The following is a 16,923-nucleotide window of genomic DNA, read 5'->3' as shown; positions in this document are numbered from 1 at the left end:
GGGCTTTAAGGATAGATGGCGCTTACAAAATGGAGGAAAAGGTCTTAATAAATGGATCGAGAAATTAATATAGTTATGAACGATTGTTTATTTTAATTCAGACGAGTAACCTGCTCTCTTCTGGTGTAATTTTTCGACCCATTATTAGAATTTTTCTTCCGTTTTGCGGATACCATCTGCCCTCAACAAAGCCCTGAACCTTTTCAACATCCTGTATAATTGTATTTATTTCAAATTTCACTTGGGAATTTTTATTCGGTAATTTCTTCTCTTGCCATTTTTCCACAATTTTTCGACTCATGTTTATTAGGATTTTTTTCTTCCATTTTCTCAGTACTTTTTGCCCTCCAAGTTCTAGATTTTTTTTTAGACACCCTGTATAACTGTGTTTCTTTTTCTCTTTCAAATTTTTCTATTCGATAATCTGTAATTTTTTCTCTTGCCATACAATTTTTCGATTCACGTTTATTAGGATTTTTTTTCTCCATTTTGTGAATACTTTCTGCCCTTAAAGCCCTGGACCTTTTTTTGAACACCCTATATAACTGTGTTTTTTTTTTTCTTTCAAACTGTTTAGGAATTTTTCTATTCGGTAATCTGTAATTTTTTCTCCTGCCATACAATTTTAACATTCATGTTTATTAGAACTTTTTTCTTCCATTTTGTGAATGCTACCTGGACCCTTTTTTTTTTGGACCCTTTTTAGGCACCCTGAATAACTGTGATTTTTTCTTTCTTTCAAATTTTTCTTGGGAATTTTTTATTCGGTAATTTCTTCTCTTGCCACACAATTTTTCGACCCATGTTTATTAGGACTCTTTTCCTCCATTTTGTGAGTGCTTTCTGTCCTCAAAGTTCCAGATCCTTTTTTTAGACACTCTGTATAACTATGTTTCCTTTTTTCTTTCAAATTTTGTTTAGGAATTTTTCTATTCGGTTATCTGTAATTTTCTCTCTTGCCATACAATTTTTCGACCCATGTTTACTAGGACTTTTTTCCTCCATTTTGTGAGTGCCATCTGTCCTCAAAGTCCTGGTCCTTTTTTTTTTTAAACACTCTGTATAATTGTTTCTTTTCTTTTCTTGCCTTTTCTCTTCTAAATTTTTTTTTAGATTATTTCTACTCGGTAATCTGTAATTTTCTTCTTGCTACAGCGCTCCTAGAAAGTTAATCCTACAGTGGTAACAAACGCATTTATCTCTGTCTCCCCACTCCCTCTTTCTCTCTTTCGACCTGTTACGCATTGTTGCAGAGTTGCGCTGCTCCCGTGGCGTCGTTGCTCCCTCCCCCAGCCGCTCCTTCACTACAGAACTCGAGGAAACTAGCCACGTATCGGCGCACACACCCCTCCCGGGCGCGTGAACCGTAACTCGCGTTACGCTAAACGCTAAATAATAGCCGGGACCGAGGAGAGGAGGGGGGGAGGGCGGAGCAGATACCATGTGCGATTCCGGCGTGCGCCGGGTAATAACATGTCTCACATGAGCGCGATATTGCGTGCTTTATGCTCGATTTCGCGGCGTGCGGCCAGCTCGGCGGCTCCCGGTTGGCACGGAACGAGCGGCGAACATATGATGTCTGGTCGTTGCACGACAAGACCGCAATAACGCCGACAGGAAAGCCGAGATTTTTCTCTCTCTCTCTCTCTCTTTCTCTTTCTCTTTCTCCTATCCTCCCTTTCGCTTGTCACGTGGAAACCTCACGCTCGTATTTCTCCGGCGGTACTTCGGCCGCGGTTGATCGTGCGACCGCTTTGCGCTCGCGAAGGACCAGAAGGCTCGCTGAATCGCGTGCTCGCGATTGTTCCTCTCCCCCTCCCCCGCTCCGTCCCGCCTTCCTCGCCCTTCGTCGAGCCTGGCCTGTCTCTCATTTACACATCCGGCCGTTCCTTCAAGCGTTGCGTCTGCTTCCTTGCCGCGTCCGGGAGACGCTTCCGTCGTCGCGTTTCTATGCGAGTGCCCGACTTGCGATTTCCGAAGGACTCGATCCTGACGGCTCTCTCGGTTCCCAGCGGCCGCGATGGCGGCCGGGCACAGACCCCGGGCACGCTACGGCGCGACGAAACTGCGGGGAATATAGGTCAGGTACACGTAGCCAGGTGATTGCGCAACGGGTCGTCGGTAAGGCATATACACACACACATACACATACACGTACGCGCGCTAGCGTGCTAATTGTCGCGAGCGAAAAGCGGAAGTCGCGAGCTTTTCGTCAGGCCGAACGGTCACGCTCGATCTACTTTCCTGCATTAGCCGACGTGGCGAGGCGAAAAGGGGACGTCCTCGTTCGGCTTAGCAAGGTCCCGCCTAGTTCGATCACGGCTTTTATGCCGTAGACCCCCCGGCGTAATTGAAATCGATTCGCCGCTTCCTACGTCGCTGGATACTCGCGCGAGCGAGACGCGCGCGGGCGAATGTTTGTCGTGAGTTTAGAGCAGTCCCCGCGATCCGCTGTTGACACTTGCACGTCGCGGAAAAATTCGCACCCGCCGTCCCGCGGCGCACAGTGGATCGAAACTTCAAATTCTGTGGACACTGACGAAAATTCTATTCGGAAACAAAATTTTGTGCAGGAATAAGTTTTAATGAAATTACTTTTCATAAAATATTTTGTTTATATTTTTGTACACCATTTTGATAATAATAATATTGTAACAAATATACAGGATGTTTCAGACCACCCGATTTTTTCGTTAACACCACATTTTAAAGAAAAATATTTCGGACAAAAGTTGTAAGGCTTCAAAGGATCTATTTACTGACGCTATGAATTTGACCTTGGGGTAACCTTGAAAAGTCCAGTCAAGATCAACATAAAAATCTTAAATGAATACCCCAATTTTTTATTACATCATCTTTTTCTAGCAATTAATTTGAATAACTTTTGTCTGAAACATTTTCTTATTTATCTAATATTTTTTTAGATATTTAAGAAAAACTTGATTTCCTTTTCCTTTTTCAATATTTAACAATATCTCGTTAACTATTTGTCAGAAGAAAAAGCGGTACTAGACTTGGTTGCTCTATTTAGTCTCAAGAATATATTGTTCCAATAGCGCCCTGAATTTGGTTAATTTCATGATTTTGAAATTTCCAGAAATCAGCAAGTTGACAAAAGTCAGAGCGTTATTGTAAAAATATATTCTTGAGATTAAATAGTGCAAAAAAGTCTAGTACCACTTTTCCTTCCGACAACTAGTTAGCGAGATATCGTAAGTGAAATATTGAAAAAGTTATCAAGTTTTCTTTTAATATCTAGAAAAATATTAGGCAAATGAAAAAATATTTTAGACAAAAGTTGTCCAAATTAATTGGTGGAAAAAGACGGTGTAATAAAAAATCGCGGTTTCCATTTCAGATTTTTATGTTGATCTTGACTGGACTTTTCAAGGTTATCCTAAGGTCAAATTCATAACGTCAGTAAATAGATCCTTTAAAGCCCTACAACTTTTGTCTGAAATATTTTTCTCTAGAATGTCGCGTTAACGAAAAAATCGGTGACCCGGGTGGTCTGAAACACCCGGTATATAAATATAGTGTTCCTATTCGATTTCAACAGCTAGCACCACGTGAAGGTAAGGAACAAGCTAGCCTTGGGCAAGTTATATCAAATCTTCTTGCATAAATTCAATCAATAAAATATTTGTTATATATTTTTGAAAATTTTAAGATTAAACAATCTGTATGAAAACACAAGAGAAAATTGCAAGACTAGTGGATTTTGTAAAACAAAATTCGTGAAAATAGCTGAGGATAACAATACAGCATAGAGGTTCTTCGCGAATCCTTTGATTACGTGTGTGCGAATAGAACTGGATTAAACGAAAGGACTATTCGAAATTTTGCGATCCTTTTTCAATCCGTTGCAACAGATTGAAAAAAAATGTATGTCTTGTTTCTTATCTATGTGACGCTGACTTGAAACCAAACAGGAATATTTAAAATTCAATAAAAAAAATATTGTTATAAAAATATTATGGAAATATAAATAGAAATTTTGCTGAAATTTTCATTACAAATGATTTCTGGGCGAAATTCTGCCTCCGAACCGAATTTTCATTCATGTACAATTGTACATAATAGGTTAGATGGTTTCTATCCACTATACGATGTATAGGAGAAAAGATCGCACGAGATCGCAGCTGAAACCTATACGGTTTTTTAGTATATGAATGATTTTTTAAAATCCTATTTAGTAGATCTTGGACAAATATGGACATTTTTTTAAATTATACAATAAACATGTATGAGTTGAGTTACGATTTCGTTCTAATTCATCATAGAGAAAAATGCGTAAAATATAACAACGGATGTGATAAAAATGTTCTTGAAGAATCATAGAATTGTGTACCATAAGATAGACAAGGATCGATAATTATTTATAGAAAATACAGCGAATACAAATGGACGACTTATGCTTAACACATTTTACTTATCACAGGAACTCGAGACTTTAGACGCTTACAGTATCTATATTACTCATTACTTTATATTTTCTGCATTCGGATCATATATTACAACTATTTTACAATACATTCTAGTAGATGAAGTTGTGAAATTCGAATTTTTATTTTTGGCTCGATGTTCACCTTTTTCATCGTTTCGATTCACTGTGCGGCGGCTCTCGACCGTGTCTGAAGACACGAGTATTTATGTGCAGATTCGTAAATCTGGTTTTATGAAGTTTGCACTTGAATTACGGACCATTGCGTGTGTCGTCAACAAACATTTCATTACAGGGCGGGAACTTTAGTTTAATTCTCGCACCCGCTGTCGGCAGCTCCTGAGAAGCCGCTTAGAACGCTCCCGAAGACATTCTCGTCGTGTGTAAATCCGTAAATCTACTTTTACAAAGCTCTTACAATATTGTAATTGTAAGCCGTTATGTGTATACAGGGTGTTCGGGATCTTTTGGAAACGAAAAATTCGGAAGATCAATCGCATCAAACTGAGAAGAAAAGTCAACAGAGGATACAGGTATACAGGGGAAAGTGAGCGATATTGTTACAGACTTCTAAATCATTGTACCGTCTTTATATCGTATCACCTATCGGTTGCTTATATTGTATCGGCATAATTTAGGAATTTCCAAGGCACACTACATCTGTGACTATTGTTTTAAAGTCTATAGAAAGCAGTTTATTTTTTTCTTTTGTGTTATCTATACTTATTTTTTTTATTTTAATCGAAAAATAGATTTTTGTTTAATGGTTGTTCGTTTCTTAATTAAGTTTCCCAAAACGAAAATATTTTATTCCTATAATTTTAATTCCGAGGACGTAATAGATAAATTCTGCAATTTTTAGTTATGTGTTCAAAGAATGATTTTATGAATATAAAAAGTCAACTTTCACGTAAAATGAACTTAATATAAAAATTACAATGCTACAATTTAAGCAACTATCAAAATTTGCCACTTGCAGAGGTTTCAAGAAAGTCGTATCTACAAAAGATATGTAAAAAATTTTTTAAAATTATGGAATATCACAAACAGATCAAGGATAAGACTTCCAATTAGTCTTTATCCCATTTTTATTAAGTATTGTAAATTAATTGGTAAAAAAAGATGATATAATACAAGACTGGGGTTTCCACTTAAGAAAAGTAATAATCAGTGAATATATCTTGAAAGTGGCGCCATCTGTAAACAAACTGATGTAGTTGTTTTATGTCCCCCTTGAAACCGTACAATTTTTGTCCGAAACATTTTTCTCCACGACCGCACCCTGCAAAGTTACGAGGGGTGATAAATTAAAATTGGAAATATCCTGTATATATATATATATCTCCTATATATATATCATTGGGCGATATTTAATTACAAAGCGATAATCGCTGACGCAACGAAGTTACATGCACGCACGACAGTCCAAGTGTGAGCACATTGATCACCGCGTTAATTTCCGTTTGACAAAAGCTTAACCGATACGATTTAGTCGGCCAAAGCTGCACGGCAGATGTCGCGAGTAAACATAATTCGAGAGAAAGAGAGAGAGAGAGAACCTCGCGCGTATCTTCCTCGCTTCGTCGGCCCTCCGTCGCGGCGATCCGTGACGGCGAGCTCCCGAACGCACAATCAATTACATACTCGATACGTAATTTAATGAGACCCGATTGTATCGCAGTGGTGTCTGTCGCCGGTGACCGTTACGGCGTTCGGCGCGTTAATTGCGTGCTCCAATCCCGCTAATTGCGACGCGCGCGCGGGAGAGCGCCGAGAGCGTTTGGCCGAACCCTAGTCGGAGTTTAAACGGAGTTATTTTTGCGTCCGCCGCCCATAAAGCCAGAAAGTCTTTCAAGCCCGCGCACGCGGAGAACGGCCGAATAACTTGACGCTGAATGCGCGGCGCGCCCTCCCCTCCCCTCCACTCCACCCTCCGCGCCTCGGTTCCGCAACTTGAGGCGAAGCTTTAAGATCGCGGCTGAATTCGCGAACAAAGGACGGCACGGGCTTTTCATACTCGAGAGCCTCGTCCAGATTATCATCCGCTATGCGCTTTCATTCTCTCTCTCTCTCTCTCTCTCTCTCTCTCTCTCTCTCTCTCTCTCTCTCGCTTTTTCCGCCTTTCTTCGCCTCTCCTCTCTCTCCGCGATTCCTCTCTCCTCGCGCTTTTCCTCCTTTCAGTCTCGACGCCGCGTTCTCGAAGGAGCGACACGGATCAGAAATTTTCGGCCAGACGAGAGAGAGAGAGTTAGAGGGGGGAGGGAGAGAGTGAAGATAATGAGCTCGAGAGTGAAAATGCGGCGCTTTAATAAGGACCGCTATGGGCGAGACTACGTTGTCTCTTTCTCGTTCTCGCTCGGCGCGCCCTCCCCCCTTCTCTCTCTCTCTCTCTCTCTCTCTCTCTCTCTCTCTCTCTCTCTCTCTCTCGTGGGACCGCCTCCGTAAGGATGGAAGAGAAATCGCGGCGCTTGTTTATTTACAGCGAATCGCACGCTGTAATGGCTCAAAGTGCTCCGGAGTGTGCGGAGAATTGGAGGAAGGTCTCGCGAGAAAACGTGATAACGTATCCTTCGTCCGTCCATTTCGTCAGGTCTTTGCTTCCTTACTTCTTTCCTTCCTTCCTTCATTTCTTCATTTTTCCCTTTCGTTCATTTTTCCTTTTATCGGCAATCGGCGCTCATCCATGATATATATACTATCCTTTAATATCACGAGATCAAGGACGAGATACGGGTTGAAGTTGCTACCCGGGGAAATCTAATCTTCGGCTCACAGGACTTGCGTGTCAAAGAGGATTTTAATAAAACGGTAGAACGTAGCGCGCGTAGTCCCGCGAGCGACGCGAAAATATTCTTACGGCGTGTTTCGCGAGCTAATTAGAAAGTCGGGGCCTGACCAGATTCGAAAACGCCGAGCGATTGCGGATCCTGAGCTCCTTCGAGTCACGCTTATCCGACATCGAGAAAATATAACGTTGTTATTCTCATTAGCAGTCGTCAATCATTGCTTGTTAACGATGTAACCTCTCGGTTACATGATAAATAAATACACGTGACAGCGCGAGGGCGGAGATGAAAAGCAAACGGGCGATAAAAAGTAACGGTATCAATCAAGCGACGACAAGGAAAAGTGCAAAAATAAACAAGGAGTTGAGACGATGAATTTATGAAAAACCTGCGAGTATACAACTGTGGACGGGTAAATGAGCGAACAGATAAAACGGAGACATAAATAATAATAAATAAATAAATAAGCGAGAGAGAGAGAGAGAGAGAGAGAGAGAGAGAGCGAAGCCAGGATTTGTGAAGCCAGAATAGTGAAAATTGAGATTAACATTATTCTCGTTGTTGCTATTATATCGATCGTCCTTTAGCTGATTTCGATCCCCGGGCTTTTAGCGGGTCTCGCGCGACTTTGCTTAACGGAGAAAGAGCGGCCATTTCGGAGATTTACGGCCGAGCTTTGTATATACAGCGATATACGGCCGCCGAGGAATTTCATTTTGTCGCACCCTCGCGTTGCGTACGATTCGTTGGGCGTGCGACGAGGAGCGCCTTCATTAAGAATCACCGCCGGAACTCCGGAAAATAGCCCGCGCAAAATCGCGTTTTACAGGGGCGTATCTCCGCGCAAGGTCGCCCAGGTGGGCCATCTCAATTTTCGGAAGATCGATTTTTCAATCGATTCTTTTCTACTTAATTTTTCGTACGAATCTGAATTCTTCGTTATTAATTCGAAGTCGGAATAATCCTTGAACACTAGGATGTTTTCCTCATCCCTCCTGTTACTAGCACGGATGAATTTTCACTCATAAATTTTTATTATTTTTTTTTAGTATATATAAACTACAAATATTTGGTAAAAATTTGTAGCAACGTGTAAAACAGTTTTAAATCATATATCATTTTTTTAAAGAAAAATAATCTTCCACTATAAAAAAAATTTCTTTTGCTTGAACATAAATGATCTAAGATATTTATAAACATTATAAATTCTTCTCTTAAAAATACAAATATACATTAACTTTGGTTTATATAATTAAATTTGCTTTTATCTAGTAAAAAAAATCATCAGGTGAATTGTCACCTATCCCGGTGTTTAAGGATTAAACGAAACAACTTTGACGAATAAGTGTATCGACGGGTCGGAAATTGGTGCTCTGATTTTGAGAGAATCGATTTGGAAGAATTGATTTTCTGAAAATTCAATCGAGATCGCTCGTCGCTGGAGTGTGGTGTTCGAATCTGGCCGGCTCAGTTACGGTGAACTCCTTTGATGATACAGGAATCACGGTGCTGATCTTTAGGAAGATTCTCGCGATCGTAATTTCAGGTCATGGAACACGCGGCGCGACTTGCAATTGGACTGCGACGAGGTGTCGGCCGTTATCTCGAGGCGGAGAGTTTCCCCGGAAGCCGGAATTTTCCCCTGTAGAATCCGTGAAGCGGTGTGGACGAGTCGCTGATAAAAAATTGATAAGTGTCGGACGATCGATAAGACACGCGATTGCACGCGCGATCGCGCTGCTCTCCCGCGGCGTAATATGATGGGCGATCTCGACTCGATTTTTTAAATCGTTTCTTTTCTGCTCGATTTTCCCACAGGTTTCACAGATTCTTTCAATCCAGTTAACCCCAGTTGAATTCTTCATCAATCCTTTATGTTTTGAATTAATTTACCTAGGACTTTACGAAATTTTTGCGTAATTAAATAACTCGTGGCATATTGTAAACATAAGAAATGGGAAAATAAATTTTATAACAATTTAATGCGATTACATTTTAAGATAGCACCTAACCTAACTTATAAGCACCTAACCTAACTTTATAAGTACCGAATCAACATTGGCGAACAAGTCAATGTCTCAACGGATCGAAACTCTCTGTTCATTTGGTGCAAAAATCGAGCAGAAAGGGCTTGACCTGAAACGAGAAAAAAAATCAGCTTTTTGGGAGGGGAGGAGAAAGATCGAGCCGAGATATCGCCCGTCGCGTTTGCGTTTGCGTTGTTCACTAACGTGCAATAACCCACATATTATACCGCCGTGCAGTCGCCTCGCTATGTGCCGAGTATGTACGTACTATACATAGAGAGAGTACAGTATACAGTTAACTTATCCCATAATACTTAGCCGAGCGCGGCGGAGTTGGGCGGCGAGTTGGAGTAGTTCGTCCGCCGTCTATCGACCGTCGTCGCGCGAAAACCGAGCGGGGAGCGCTCGCGATCGAACCGCGGAGTCGAAGCCTCCGTCGCGTCGGCGAGAGAGAGAGAGAGAGAGAGAGAGAGAGAGAGAGAGAGAGAGAGAGAGAGAGAGATTGCAGTCGGCGTGTCACCGGAGCGAAAGAAAGAGAGAGAAAGAAAGAGACACCCGTCATCGTTTCGCCCGGCGTCTCCGCGAAATTTTCTCTCCTTCGATATGTAAGGCGAAGTACACGTCACTCACGGCGAGCTAGGAGGGCCGTCGGGGCGGAGGGAGGAAGAGGAGGAGGGCGAAAGGGCAATGTCGCCCCCGCGACAGCCTTGCCCCGAAGCTCGGCTGGGCAAAACCGACTCGAATTTTCGCGACTCGTCGGCGAAAGTTTGCGACAAAGGCCAGGAAAAAAGCTTCGCGTCCGGCCGCGCGCGCTTGCGCGCTTATCGTTAAAATTCAATCGTCTCGAGCGCCGAGGGCGCCCGTCGCGCACCGTTAATGCGAAAGTGGAACGTTCCGGCGGCGGGCGCCACCGGGGGCGGGCCCTCCTCCTCCTCTCCCTCCCCCCTCCCCCTCCCCCGATAAGGTACGAGCTGCGCGAGCGCGCCTCCCGCAGGAGCACAGGGAGATTTATTCGGCTGAAGAATTTCAACGAGGGCCGCTATGTGGGTCAGCTTGTTCAAAGTTTCGCTAAGCGGCCGCGCGGATCCGGGGAGTTCCCCTCCCCTTTTTCCCTCCCCCCGTGACAATCGAGGAGATACGACGACGGTGAGACGGACGTCTCGCGCCTCTCTCTCTCTCTCTCTCTCTCTCTCTCTCTCTCTCTCTCTCTCTCTCTCGCGACGAGCTCGTCGCTCGTGATCGCTGAATCGTGCTCTCTATTATGCAGAGATACACGATCTTTCTCTCCCTCTGCTTCCCTCTCCCTTTTTCGCGCGCGCGCGCGAGATTGAATTCCCGCGCGGAGTTTCGCTGAAGTCATGTTCTCAAACGCGCCTCAGCATTTTTGGCGCTGTGACAGGCGCCCCGTCAAGCGTCAAACACCGAGGCTCAGCGTTTTGCGCCGTTCTCGCGCAACCACAGTGTTACATGACACGGCGAATTAATTTATTACATGCACTGCGGCACGAGGATCGCGTTTCAACGGTATTGTCATTGTAACGCCGTCGGGGTCTCCTGCAGCCACGGCCGCCCAAATTCGCGGGCGCCACCAGTCGTCAGGTCCTGAATAGAAAAATTACAAACAGGGCTTTGATAAGGGCCTGATTATTTTTCTCTAACATTAATCGCATCCTAGTAGGGATAAAAAGACAAGAGCCCTACGAAATGTGTAACAAATGGTTTAACGAGTCCTTATAAGTCAATATTATGAAGACTTTATAAGGCAATATCGACAGGGCCTTATAAGGTAACATTAATAAGGCCTTATGAGGAAATATTTTTATTATTACTTCGGTAAAAAAATATTTGTTCTTTTCATTCCAAGAAATTTAAACTGTAATTTCTTTATTCCTTTATAATCTTGTTAGTACACAACAAGAATTTTTTATTTAAAAAATATAACATTCTTTACACATAAAAATCCTGCTACTGTTTTTATTAAAGTTTGCTACATTTCAAAACGAAGGCAATACTAGAAAAATCCTTGGAAGAGACTAATGAATATGGCAATTAATAAAACTAACAAAATTTGTTTTTAATTGCGGTATAATTAAAAAAAAATCTTTCTTTAAAAGAACTAGATAGAGAGCGTACCTACTAAAACAATATTAAACTATGACAATTTTATTACGCTTTTCAGATCTTATTAATTTTCTATAACAAAGCTTGATTTTGTATATCTAAAGCATCCTCTTACAAGATCCTTCTAAGACCCACATCAGTTTTCCATGTTAAAGCGTTATTTCATAAAATCTAAAGCACTCCTAAAGAATTCTTCTAAGGCCCTCATCAGTTTTCTCTTTATCAATGCCTTGTTTGTTAGACCTAAGGCATCCCTAATAAATCCTTCTAAGGTCCTTCTTAGCTTTTCCTATCAAAGCCTTATTTATTAAATCTAAGGCAGCCCTAATAAATCCTTCTAAGGTCCTTCTTAGCTTTTCCTATCAAAGCCTTATTTATTAAATCTAAGGCAGCCCTAATAAATCCTTCCAAGGCCCTTTCCTTATCAAACCTTATTTCGTAAAATCTAAAGTATCCCTAACTAAAAGATCCATCTCGGGGCCTGATGTGGTAATAATGAAGCGTCCCTTTTTAGGGCATCCTACTTTCAGCCTTATCGGGGCCTTATGCTTCATGAGAATGGACCTAGCAATTTATTAGGTTGGTGCAAAAATAATTGCGGTTTTTATCATTCTGAATTTGGCGCCGATTTTTCCAACTACCGTTATCTCTTTTAGAATTCTATCTTATAAGAATAAACAAACTTGCTTCCCGTTGGGAGAAATGTGTGCAGGCCAGTGGTCCTTATTTGGATTAATAAATATAATTTTTAACTGATATGTACGGTCTTATATTCCGCAATTATTCCTACACCAACCCAATATTTCTATGATTAACGTCTGAGAAATCGCTAACTGTTCCGATTAACGGACTCCTCTCGTCGACGATCTCGACCTCGACGTGTATTACCGAGGATAACGTGAAGAGTTCCAGCGGTACTGATGAGTAAAAATCTTTGGAAAAAAGGTTAATTTAATCTGTGTCACCGCGACGACGTTCGTACGCGTCGGGAATATACTGCTCATCCTTGTTACAATTTGTATTCCTTGTCGGATATAACTGCCTGATATTTTGAGTGTAAACTCCCGTGACTGCAAAGTTCCCGGAATGATCAAGCGACATGTGGCGTGGTAATCTCTGTTCTTTAAATTTATGCGTCCGTTCCAAGTAGCCGCTATAAATAATTGTTCCCGCAAGACGTGCAATTTTTCGACGTATTGCTGCGGGGACAGTCGATGCAATACGCTCTTTCATTGCTACAACAAAACCTCGTTTAGTTACTCCCCCGGCATCCCCCCTCAACCTAACCTAACCTAACCGATCCTAAACTTCATTAGCATCACAATGATGCAGGTTAGGTTAGGTATGGTATGGAGGAAAGGAAAGCTCTCTGGTGTACATACATGACTGTTTCACATACACAAATCCGCCATAAATCCTTCATAAATCCGCTATAAATCCGCCATAAATCCTTCTACCTATTTTTTTAATATACACAATGTCGGGGAACTACATCATATTAATGAAATGTGTTCTGCAGCAGATTTCGCCTACCATTAATTCTTGATGCGTAAACAATACACGTGCATATTGTTTATTTAAGAACAACAATACACGTGTGCATGCGCAGGGGGGGGGTGCCCTCGATATATCGCTGTATCGTAGAAAAACGTTCCATTTGTGGAACTTGTTTTATCGAGAACTTTGTGGTAAACAAGTACCGAGACGGCTGAGAAGCTTTTTCGTGTGTTATTCAGCATAGCGCCCTTAATAATATATATGTCAAGGTGAAGGACGTCGGGGGGAGGGGGATGCGCGTTAATCGGAATAATCAGCGGAAAATCGATAACCCGAAAACGCGCCGGTCTCTCGCGCGCTTTGAGAGCAGATTTATATTTGTATCAACATGCGTTGCGATTATCCGCGGTCGATAATCGTTAACAGATGTCATTAATTTACGAATGAGACGTAACCAACTGTGTATAACAAATTAAATATACGGCTGACAGAGAACCAATGAAACGAGGGCTAATGAATATGCGCATCGCAGATTGCATTTATTTGACATACATCGAGCGACTCGAGCTCGAGCATCGAAATAATGCGCGGAAATTAGCGCGGCGGTCAGCCGGTTAACGAAATATGATTATTAACAAGACGAGATGCATTGTATGTGCGCGCGTATCGATATTGCAGCACGAATAATTACTGTTGCGAGTAGTAAATAACGGGGAAACGGAATACACAATGGACGAGCTGCGCACGCGGAGAAAATGCCTTGTGGCAGAAATTACGTTGCGATTATGTTCCTACTTACGATAGATTTCCGCGAAGCTCTAAATTACTGTAATTAAAAACAGCGGGCAACAGGAGAACAATCATAACTGAACTAAACAAGCAACCGTTCAAGTAATCACCGTATCGTATGCGGTAAACCGTCAAACGGGCGTTTTTTCAAACAAACGCGTTCGTTCATATTTCTGTACGGGATTGCCGAGATTGCCGAAATTTTCTTCGCCATTTTCGCTGCAATATTTCTTCCGTCTAACGATGAGGCGACGCTGTCTCGCTAAAGAAAAGAAAGCGGAGAAAATCTGCAGAGTAAGACCCGGATCGAGACCGCGCAGCATTGAGAGATCTGAGAAAATGACGTGTATTTTGCGGATATCGGAAAGCAAGAGAATTGCAGCGTACTTTGGAGAACACTCGGTAGATGTCGGGTACAAGCTCGTCAAAAAACGTACAAAATAAGTGCCGAGTGAGGATTTGTTCGTCTTTCGTATAGCGTTAGGCCGGGTCTACAATAGGTGTAGTAAGCTTTAAGCCTTAAGAAATTGGTTAACCTTATTCGATTATTCTTGTAAAAATCGACTAGGATTAGTTAATTTCTTAAGGCTTAAAGCTTACTACACCTATTGTAGACCCGGCCTTAGGGAAGAGAAGAGACGGAGAGCAAGTCGAGAGAGAGAGGGGGTGAGGGAGTACCGGAGATTGGCAGAGATCTAAGGAGAGAGCGAATGCACCCCTACAGGTGTTTATGTTTTGTATTTGTGCACTTGATGAATGGAATTGGAAGGGGAAATTAAGAGACCAAATTTTAGCGCACTAACGAACGTCGATTCAAATGTTTCTTTCAAAGACCCGAAGAATCATCGAGTTAATCCTCTGTAAATTAATTTTTTTCGCGAGTAAATGAAAAAAGTTATGCAACGTGAAGCCAGTGGATATCAACCTCCAGATATAAATTACCAATTAATTTATAACTTTCAAAGATTTTATTCGAAGAAAAAACTGGTGAAGTCACGATATTTGCACATGCGTGTGTAATTTAAGTTAAGAATATCAGCCGAGCTCGGGTTGAGCCGACTGGTTAAGCAGTTGAAAGCAGTTAAGTTGGAAAGTTAATAAATTTTTTAATGTAACTCGGTTAACTTTAAACGCGTCAACTCTTAACTTAAACTAGTTATTTTTTTAACGCGTTAACGTTGACTTGTTAACTTTCTTCAAGTCAAGAGTTAAAATAATTCGTCGACATTGACGTCGCGTGAAGATGGCTCACAATAATTAAGGAATTCAATTAAAGTATTAGTATTTAACTAAGTATTAAGTAAAGATATTAATTAAAGTATTAACATTAGCAGAAGGATGACCTCTGCAGACACAGTCTCATTCAAAATGATTCGAATCTGTTGATAATCCCCTGGTAAAGGTTCATGACGGTAGATATTGGAGTTGTGCAGTTGGTATCATGCGTCGTTTGCCGTTGCCAACAGATCATCAACAAACTCGAGTCATTTTCGATGAAACCTCGTCGCTTCCCGCGTGCTCGCTAATAGGTTGTTTAATCAATTCTTTGATTGTAAAATAATATAGGATTTTCCTGTTCGATCTGATTCGCCGCTCTACCTGCACACGAACATTTTGCCCTTCATTGTTTTTGCAATTGTTTTTAATTGAACGCTTTGTTTCAAAGCGCTTTATCTCTCTCCATCACAACTATTGTACTTTTTAAATAACGTACATTATTAAAAAAGGAAATATACATTATCTCTTTCATAAAATACTACCTTTTTATTATTTCACCTAAATTTAATCGCGAATCCAATATGGCGGCGCTGAAACACTCAATTTTGTTATTTCATTATAGAGATCATATTCGATATGTTCATGTTTTCTGGGTCGCTGATGATGAATCCAGTCGAAATTGCAAAATCTAGAACGGCGGATCCAATATGGCGGCTTATAATGAAAAAATGAATTATGTAAAAAAAAAAACATTTAGCTTAGAGTAATTAACTTTAACAAATTAACTTAATTTTCAATCGAGTCAGTTTAAGTAACTTTTAACGTAAACTTGGTTAATTTACGAGTCATTGACTTTGTGAGATTAACTTAGTTTAAAAAACAAATACCACTAACTCATCCAACCCCGATCACATCAATATATGCGACTTCAAAGTTACATAGCGTTTAACAGAGGGCGTTTTACACCCTTAAAAGCTGCTACCACAAGACAAAAACATCACGTTGAATGCGACGAAATGCGACGGTAATAAATAAATTTAAAAAATGATCATCGAATATTAGATGAAAAGTGGAGAAGTTATTGTTTGCGGCGGCGTTAATTTCACGTCAACAAGAGGGGAATTCGCACGGGGTGAAATTTCAGCCGTGGCAGCCGGTTCGAGGGGTTAACGAAAAGCCTGCCATGAGGCCCGCGCTCTCACAGCGCGACCTCGGAGGATACCGTCCTCCGTCCGCGAGGCCCGCCAGGTGAACGAAGGAGGGTAGGTCGCGGCGGCGCGTGTCGCGGTAACCTACTTGGCCCAAACCGGAAACGCGAGCCGCCGCGCTGCGTCGCTCCGCCGACGTCCCGCCGCAGAGGCTCGCGTGCCGAAGGCCGCGTTGCTCGGAACGCGGCTGCATGCACGCGCCGAATCGTAATCTCAGGCCGGGCATCTCACGCGATGCGGCCAGAGCCGGCTTCTTCGTCCAATTAAGAGAGGCGCCGTTCTCGCGCGAGTCGCCGCCGCGACAGGTCCGAGGCGCGAGGAGAGGCGTCGTCCCTTCTCTCCTCAGCGGATCCGCGTGTGAGCCTCTCTCCCGCCGCGCTCGTCGCTCGGTCGCCGTTTCTTCCTCGGTTTGTGCCTCGCCCTCCCCTCCCCCTCACCTGTCGCGACGGTGGAGTGCGTGACGGAAGCAAAGTGCGTCCTCGGCCGGCAAGAGACACACTAGTTACGTAACGCTTGGAAATCGATGATCGACGCGCGCGAGCCGCTCGCGCCGGCCGGCGACGACCCTCCGATCGGTCTGCACATTTATTGCGGCGCGTGACTCATACGCGGACACGACGCGATCGATACGCGGATCATTGTTTGTCGCCGACGCGATCGGGTCTCAGCCGCGCGCATTTTTGCCGCTCGGCTCGCCGACATATGGCGGCCGCGCGCCGCGGTGACAAAAGAACCGCGCCGACGACGGCGCTTATTAATGCGCGCCGTTCCGCCGCGATAGTGACGGCCCGGAGCTTCCCTTTCGTCAGCACGGAAAATATTATATCGGCTTT

At 42.7% G+C, this 16,923-nt stretch overlaps 1 protein-coding gene across 6 annotated transcripts in view; it reads left to right on the top strand.

The window, feature by feature from the left end:
• The window catches only part of LOC105190366 (Kinesin heavy chain 73), an 87,833-nt gene that overhangs the window by 41,245 nt on the left and 29,665 nt on the right, over positions 1-16,923 (top strand). The window lies entirely within an intron of this gene.

The sequence above is a fragment of the Harpegnathos saltator genome, unplaced genomic scaffold (genome assembly GCF_003227715.2).
Source record: "Harpegnathos saltator strain DR-91 unplaced genomic scaffold, Hsal_v8.6 scaffold156, whole genome shotgun sequence".
In the NCBI taxonomy this organism is placed as follows: Eukaryota; Metazoa; Arthropoda; class Insecta; order Hymenoptera; family Formicidae; genus Harpegnathos; species Harpegnathos saltator.
The sequence above is the reverse complement of the archived record's forward strand: the minus strand, read 5'-3'. Positions and strand labels throughout refer to the sequence as shown.